Below are 9,050 nucleotides of genomic sequence, written 5' to 3' on the forward strand. Positions count from 1 at the left end.
CCCTCACCCGGCCACCATCCAAACCTTGAGCATCAGGGCGGCCTCTTTTTACCGGGCCCTTCTCTTGCACTCGTCGCCATTTTGACTCTCTCCACCTCCTTCCCGATCCACGGCGATGAGCAGGGCCAGTGACAGGCGGGTTACCTCTTCACGCACGCCCCCGTTTCCGGGGCGGGCAACTAGGTCTGCAGGCGGGCGGTGGATAGCCACGGCATCACGGTCCTCTACCACGTGGCACCACGGTATAGGGGGATTACATCTAAGGTCACCGGGTCAAAGGGCTTGAAGCACGGAACCGCTCAATCCATCTGGAGGACAGCGCAGCTTCCGGTCTATGTTGTTAATACACGAAACGTGAACTTTCCTACCTGCGAAAAACCGCCAAAATTGTAAATGTTTGCGCAGTAAATAATTGTGGAAGTCGGGGTAAGTTGAGAGACATGAACTCAACTTCAGAAATCCAAAAGGGAACAATGATAAGTGCCTACCTGCAGTTCATCGAGTGTACTCCACTTGGCGTACCGTAGCAACAGTACGGGTCATGGGTCGTCACCCGACTGCCGTGAAACCTCCCTATTCCCACCGCATCCACAGTGAAGCGTCAAGTGATCTGGGACTAATATTCCCACACCTCTCCACATAGGGTAGCGTCCTCGAGTAAACTCCGCTCTGGCATCAATCGGCCCATTTCCCTCTACAATAATAATCATTCTAAGATAAACTACTACCTGTGATCCATCATTCTATATCTGTCCTCAGCGGAGATTGGGATAATCTAAACCTAGCGATCAATTGTTCCATCTCCCTCTATTGTGGGTACCCGTCTGAGGTAAACTCCACCCTGGGACCGACCGTCCCATCCAGCTCCGCAATGGAGACCTGTGTAGTAATCTCCACCCAGGAGTTAATGATCCAGTGAAGACCAGACTGTTACAAACAACTCTGGGACGAATCGTCTGATCTGCCTCATCAGTGGCGTCTGGTGGGGTAAACTCCGCCATGCGATCAATCGTCCCGTCACCCTCCGCAATTCAGATCCGCCTCGTGAATGTGATGCCTTGGTATAACCATTCCCAGAATGATTGTTCTATCACGCACTTGTGACTGCTCCGTCTGGTGTGCCTTTCCCTCAGGGACCATCGACGGAGCTCCACCCTGAGAGTGGTCCATCTCTGCTGTTCGCCGACGTCGGCACTTCAGCACCTCCTGTATCACCTGTGTATTTCCAAAGTTTGACACGGTCCCTCCCTCCCATCTCGCTCCCCGCCATCGCCACACCTTCAACATGCATGGGGATGCCATTGCTTCCGCTGGGTCCTTTTTTATATAGGTTTTATACTGGAGGAACCTGAGCTTGCGATTCTTTGGTAGAATCTATGTCTCGGGGTGGTTTTTCAGCGGCACAATTTTTCTGGTCGTTGCATGGCACTCACCTGTGGGGGAAAGTGGAAGGAAGGTAGAGAGAGCTGAGTGAAACCACGAGGGGCAGGAGATGTGGAGGAGCGGGTGTAGTGGCGCATAGAAGAGGTGGAAGGCAGACAAAGAGCTATGGGTTTGGGCAAGGCAGGGGAGGAAGGTTACACAAGAAAGGGCGAAAATTATGGGCATTGCTGGAGAGAAATGTGGTGGGGGGGGGGGGGGGGGGCAAAGATGTATAGGAGAGAGTGAGAAGGGGGGCATTGTATAGGGAAGGGGGAAAGCGATGTAGTGGTGAGTGGTGAGAGGAGCAGAGGAGGACAAGGTGTGATGTGGTAAGTACAATAGGAGAGAAGGGTGTTCTGACATGGAGGGAGACGGAAAGAGGCAGTGATGTGATGACAATGGGAGCGGAGGAAGGGATAGAGGGAGTGGTAGACTTGGGATAGTGGAAGGAGAGAAGGATGGAGAAGAGGGGTGAGAGATCACCAGTGAAATAGGAACTGTCACTCATGAGTGGATGAAGAAGGATGGGGGTGTGGTGAGGGAAAGAACCGACGATGGAGAGGGAAGAGGGTGTGCCGTGGGAATGCGTAAAGGGACAGTGGTCTGGGTAGCGAGGGCCGGTGGAGCAGACAAAGAGAGCGGAAGTAGTTGTGCGAGACAGACCCTGGGAGGAAGAAGAGAGGGCCAGATGTTTGGGAGGAGTGTGTTGAAGGACTGCGGAGAAGCGGCGAGGAAGGGCTTGAGGACTTTCGATAACGTAGACAGGAGCTGGGGAGAGAGGGCCGAGAGGGCTGTTAGCGGGCAGGTGGAATGGGGGGAGTAGGGAGCAAGGGTCGCATTGTTGGGAGAGGGTGTGAGGAGTGACAAGCGAGCGCCGGAGGAGGGGGGAACGGAGGACTGCAAAGTGAGATGAGTAGGCAGAGCGTTACCTAGATGTGAGGAGCAAGGGACAGCGGCCCGGTGCTATAAGGGCAACAAACGCAACTGTAGTGGGAGTAAGAATAGCTGGTGGAGAGCGGACGCGATGGCCAGAGGGGAGAGAAGGGACCAAGTTATACCCGCAGGAGTCTGAGGACGGTGGGTCGGAAGAATTGTGAGAGGCAGTGAGAGCAGTATCAGTGGGGAACATGGGCCGGAGTGAGGAGAAAGAGTGCCGGAGAACTGGGTAGGGAGTTGAATGGGTGGGAGAAGACAGGACCATGGAGGGCTAAGATATGGCCAGATGAGTGGGGGGGAGATTGATGTCGGACTGCTGTGAGAGGACCAGGAATTTGGGGAAGAGAGGATTGTAGGATTTAGAGGTAGAAAGGGCAGGAGTTCGGGAGAGGGGACGAATGGATAAGGGACGAGAAGTGGATGGGCAGTAGTTGTGATAGAGGGTGGAGCTGAAGAAAGGGGGTGAGGGTAGGCAAGGGGGAGGCAGGAGTTGGGGAAAGGGGGGAGGAGTTTGGAGAGTTTGAGGTGCGGTGGGGAGAAAAAGAAGAGAGGAGTGGGGATAGAGCGGGCCGCAGCAGTGGTAATTGTGAGAACCAATGAATTGGGGGAAGTGTGGGCTGAGTTACGAGGGGAGAGAGAGGCGGCGGGAGAGAGTGTAGAGGAGTGGTGTGATAGACGGTCGGAGGAAGGGGCCAGAGAAGTGGGGAGAGAAAGCGATGAGTGGGGAGGGAGAGGACGGGAGGGGTGGGTGGAGTTGCCCGGAGGATTGTACCGTGAGTGCGGTTAATACGCGTAGGGTAATAGGAGGCAGGGGATGTGAGGGTGGGGAGAACCGGAGCAGTGGGAGAGTGAAGGTTGAAGGAGCGGGTAAAAAGACCAGAGGAATGGGGGAAGTGGGCCTGAAAGGTGTGGAGGCGGTGTAGATAGTACTGGAGGAGTGAAGAGAGAGACTGGATAAAATGAATGGAGGAAGAGACGGCCGGGGATACGGGGGAGGAATGGGCCGGAGCGATAGCCAGAGGAGTGGGAACAGAGGGTGAGCAAATTTGGGAAATAAGGACTGCATTTGTTGCGATAGAGACGACAAGAAGAGTGGGGAGAGACGACAAGAAGAGTGGGGGGAGATCCGGGCGGTGGAGTGAGGAGATAGAAGCCGCAAGAGTGGGGGGGGGGGGGGGGGGGGGGGGGTTGGTGCAGTGGGGGAGGGGAGTGAGGGTTGGTGCAGTGGGGGAGGGGAGTGAGGGTTGGTTGGTGCAGTGGGGGAGGGGGAGGGGAGTGCTAAGTTACCGGGAAAGCGAAAGGATCGGATGTATGGCGGGACACAGTGCGGAGGAGTGTAGGGAGGGGCCATCAGTGCGGTGCGGGTGTGCCTGAGGAGTGAGGAGAGAGGAACAGTGCAGTGGAGACAGAGGAACGTATAGGTATCTCGGTCTGCGTGGACGATCTGGTTGGTCCTTTTTCCACGCTGTTTCGATGACCATTTAACTCGCCACTGCGATCATCTGTTCTGTAATATTTAATGTGATCTGTCGTCGGCCTCCCAGTTGTATCCGCAGCGAAGACACATCACTGACCGCACACCTCGCAGATGTACAAACAGGCGCTTCTTTGTCATCAATCTAAACTCTAGCCTGGAAATCCGAGGAATTAAACATTAATCGGTGTCGAATATTCTCAAAGCTCCATTAATTGACAACATAATATAACTGCCTCTCGTATAGGGGGGTTGCACGTAAGGTCACTGGGTCATAGGGCTTGACGCACGGAGCCGCTCAATCTATCTGGAAGACATCCGTCACTTCCGGTATATGTTATTAATGCTAGAAACGCGTACTTTCCTACCTGTTAAAAACCGCCAAAATGTTGAATTTTTCCGCTGAAAAAAAATTTGTGGGAATCGGGGTAAGTGTGAGAGACACGTACCCAACTTTAGAATTCCAAAAGTGGAGCGAAATGAAGGTAAAGAGAAGCGAGAACTGAAGGGACTACAGCAGCTAAAGTGCTTGGTAAACATTGGCCGTGCTGATATCGGAATTGAAAATACTGGGAATTATCTCGTTTGCTCACTGCATTTCATCAAGTAAGGCATTATTTGTGTTTTTTTTCCTGATTCCTTTGGTATCTAAAAAGTCTCAGAAATGATCAATCTTGCTGTAAATTTTTCTTCAGATGCGTTTTCATTTCGTATATAAAAACCCACTTGGGAACCATGGGTGATTTAAAAAAAATTACAGCCAGATTTATCACTTCTGAAACTTTTTAGATGCCAAAGGAATCAAGCAAAAACACAAATAATGCCTTAGTTGATGAAATGCAGTGAGCAAACGGCCAATGTTCGCCAAGCACTCTGGCTGTTGTTGTCCCTTCAGCTCTCGCTTCTATCTACCGCCATTTCTCCTCACTTTTGGAATTCTAAAATAGGCTAAATGTCTCACACGCTTATCCCGATTTCCATAATTATTTAGAGCGCAAAAATTGACAATTGCGGAGGGTTTTTTTTTTTTTTTTAAGATATTTTTTATTGGAGATAGGTACATAATCTATTACATCATTACTGTCATACATTTTTAAATTGATAATATTGTCAGTTATTATTACATTGTCTCCAATACTTTTTGCATTTTTCTTCGTTTTTTTATAACTAGATAGAGCTAAAGGGAAAGATGAAATAGAGGGAGAGAAGAAGGAAAAGAAAAACTAAAATAAAAAAAAAAAATTAAAAAAAAAAGAAAGGAAAAGGAGTGAAAAAGGCAATTGAAGAAGATTGGAAAAATGTGTTAGAATTAAAAAACATCATTCGAGATATGTTCGTACATTTCGGAGTATAGCATTTCATCCAATCTTTAGCCCGAGTGCTAGTCAGGTTCCTGTGCTGAACTATTCTTACCCTTTAAGTAATCAATAAAAGGAGACCATGTTCATTGCGGAGGGTTTTAACGGGCCCGCTACGCTGGAGACAATGGTAAGTGCCTACCTACAGTTCATCGCGTGTACTCCATTTGGAGTAGATATTCAGCATTATGTGTTATTCTTTCAATTATATGCCCGGGAGAGGTAAGTAGTATTTCTAACCACCGGTAATTACGTTGAAAATAACAAATGAATGCATCTGCACATGTCGTGTTTACCAAAATGGAGCAGCAAGATGGAGTTAGTGCTCATTACAGATGAGATTAATTGTGGATACTAAATCTGTGTTAATCTTTCAGAGTTGAACATTTGAAATTTAAACATGTTTATTTATGATATATCATGTCAAATGTAAAACATAGGATCCAGCCCCATCTGATTACGTCACTGCTTATCCAGCCCCATTACTGACTACACTGACGTCACACACAGGAAATGTATTTGAATAATTCATTCCCAGGACATCAGACAAAACAAGCGGTTGCCCAGTTCTGTCGCAAACTGCTCAGATATATTTTCACCAGTGACACCATTAACAAAATTTGCCCCGCGCTGAGCCACTACAGATCATTGGACATGTTTACAGGTTACCATTCCATGGGTAACCATTGCTGTTCAATTAATGTTATAAAAGTGTGATAAATCAGATTTGTCTTGAAGTGAATCTGTTCTCCGCTCCCAGGACTGAGGTCCATGGACAAGTGAGGATTATTATAGATTGAGTGCATGTGAACCAATCACACACAATATGTAAGCATCTGGATAAACAGGGTCTGATTAGCAACAGTCAACATGGATTTGTGCCTGGAAGGTCATGTTTGCCTAATCTTCTTGAATTTTTTGAAGAAGTTGCTGGGGAAATTGACGAGGGTAAAGCAGTGGATGTTGTCTATATGGACTTGAGTAAGGCCTTTGACAAGGTTCCTCATGGAAGGTTGGTTAAGAAGGTTCAACTGTTGGGTATAAATGCAGGAATAGCAAGATGGGTTCAACAGTGGCTGAATGGGAGAAGCCAGAGGGTAATGGTGGATGGCTGTTTATCGAGTTGGAGGCAGGTGACTAGTGGAGTGCCTCAGGGATCTGTGTTGGGTCCTTTGTTGTTTGTCATGTACATCAATGATCTGGATGAAGGTGTGGTAAATTGGATTAGTAAGTATGCAGATGATACCAAGATAGCGGGTGTTGTGGATAATGAAGAGGATTTCTAAAGTCTACAGAGTGATTTAGGCCATTTGTAAAAATGGGCTGAGAGATGGCAGAGTGAGTTTAATGCTGATAAATGTGAGGTGCTACACCTTGGCAGGACAAATCAAAATAGGACGTACATGGTAAATGGTAGGGAATTGAACAGAGGGATCTGGGAATAACCGTGCATAGTTCCTTGAAGGTGGAATCTCATATAGATAGGGTGGTAAAGAAAGCTTTTGGTATGCTAGCCTTTATAAATCAGAGCATTGAGTATAGAAGCTGGGATGTAATGTTAAAATTGTACAAGGCATTGGTGAGACCAAATGTGGAGCATGGTGTACAATTTTGGTCGCCCAATTATAGGAAGGATGTCAACAAAATAGAGAGAGTATAGAGGAGACTTACTAGAATGTTGCCTGGGTTTCAACAGCTAAGTTACAGAGATAGGTTGAATAATTAGGTCTTTATTCTCTGGAGCGCAGAAGGTTAAGGGGGGACTTGATAGGGGTCTTTAAAATGATGAGAGGGATAGACAGTGTTGATGTGGACAAGCTTTTCCCTTTGAGAATAGGGAAGATTCAAACACGAGGACATGACTTCAGAATTAAGGGACAGAAGTTTAGGGGAAACATGAGGGGGAACTTCTTTACTCAGAGAGTGATAGCGGTGTGGAATGAGCTTCCAGTGGAAGTGGTGGAGGCAGGTTCGTTGGTATAATTTAAAAATAAATTGGATAGGCATATGGATGAGAAGGGAATGGAGGGTTATGGTATGAGTGCAGGCAGGTGGGACTAAGGGAAAAAAAGTTGTGTCGGCACGGACTTGTAGGGCCGAGATGGCCTGTTTCCGCCAAATTAGACACGGGGTCCAAGGTAAACACAATGTCAATTAATCTTTTCAACAAGATTAACGAGCCTCTTATCAAGGACAGGTCCACTTCACATGCTTTCGCAGGGGAGATATAGGTTCCTCTGGGCAAAACCAACTTGAGATGTGTACTGAAAAGATCCACGAGGGTTTTAACCTTTTATATCCTGGACTTTGACAGCCACCCTGCTTGGTAATCATGCCTGTCAGGAGCTGGGGCTGATTTCCTTTGACAAAACCGTCCATAAGATACAAATTTTGTTTGACCCGCTGAGTGAATTCCCTGATCTCTTCGACAACAACCTAGGCAGGTTGCCCGTGACTTACTGGATTACTACTGACCCCGATGTGACGCCCGTCATCCGAACCCCACGCCGATTATCATTTGCCATGACTGACAGGGTTCACTCTATGCTGAAGGACATGAACTCCATGGGCGTAATTGAAGCAGTCAGCGACCCCACCAACTGGGTCTTGACCATGATTGCCACATTCAAGAAGGGAAAGAACGAAATCCGTCTGTGCATCAACCCGAAAGACCTGAATACAGCCATTAAGCGCCCACACCATCCCATGAAGACCGTGGAGGATGTTGCGGCAAAGGTTGGAATGGCCACCATATGCTTTGAATGGGTAGAGTTGTGATTGTAATGTTAGATGTCATTGCTGCAACTGTATAAACATGTGACTATATTTCCTAAATACTATAAAAGATGATGTATGTCTTCATTCATTAGAGTGACGGCCTAGGAGGAGTTAAGTATCTACTGAATGCTTGACTTTGTATCTCCTAGCACTCTCTAGCTAAATGATCATTAAAGCCTGTATTGGTTTTACCTAACTTATTGTAAGTTGTCTGTTTTAAGAAAATGAACCTTAACATTGGCGTAGTTGGCAGGATTTTGCTGGGACCATCAACAAACAACTAAGAGTCTATCGTTTGTCCGGGATCTGATGGGGTGGATAAAAATTGACCTATTCGGACTCCTTGAGACCCATCTCCCGAAGAAGCTCCTGGATAAACCTGCGTCCTTCGTTGCAGGTTACTACCAAGAGAGTAGTCGGCAATTTGATAGAGCAAACTAGAAATGGTTTGGCGTAAATTGTGTATTTTATTTTGATACTGGGAAAGTAGTTGGCATTAGGCTTTGCAAACTAAAACAGTGTGTCATTCACAAAGCAGCTGGGCTGAGTCTCGCAATATAGACATAGAAACATAGAAAATAGGTGCAGGCGTCGGCCATTCAGCACCGAGCCTGCACCGCCATTCAATATGATCATGGCTGATCATCCAACTCAGTATCCCATACCTGCCTTCTCTCCATATCCCCTGATACCTTTAGCCATAAGGGCCACATCTAACTCCTTCTTAAATATAGCACTACTAAATATAGAAATATGTGTAATTTGAATCGTAAAAAGTAACAAAGACTATGGAATATTAAGTTATAAGCTAACAAAATGTTTGGGGGATGAATCTTAGTAGAAGGAACATTGAATGTAGAAACTGTTAAAAAGGAAAAAGAAGAAAAGAAGAAATGCGCTAAAACGATATAACCCCGGGGAGCCCTTGTCTGACATAAGCAACCCTGTTTATAGTACAGGTGGGATGAAGGAACCAATCCGATGGGGAAATGAGGAACAAAGTCGGGAATAGTGTAAACCACCTCCCCTATATAAGACCCTGTAAAGGGGGGTGGGGGGCTCCAGCACCCCTACAGTGAAAG

This window comes from Leucoraja erinacea, unplaced genomic scaffold (genome assembly GCF_028641065.1).
Source record: "Leucoraja erinacea ecotype New England unplaced genomic scaffold, Leri_hhj_1 Leri_659S, whole genome shotgun sequence".
Taxonomy (NCBI): Eukaryota; Metazoa; Chordata; class Chondrichthyes; order Rajiformes; family Rajidae; genus Leucoraja; species Leucoraja erinaceus.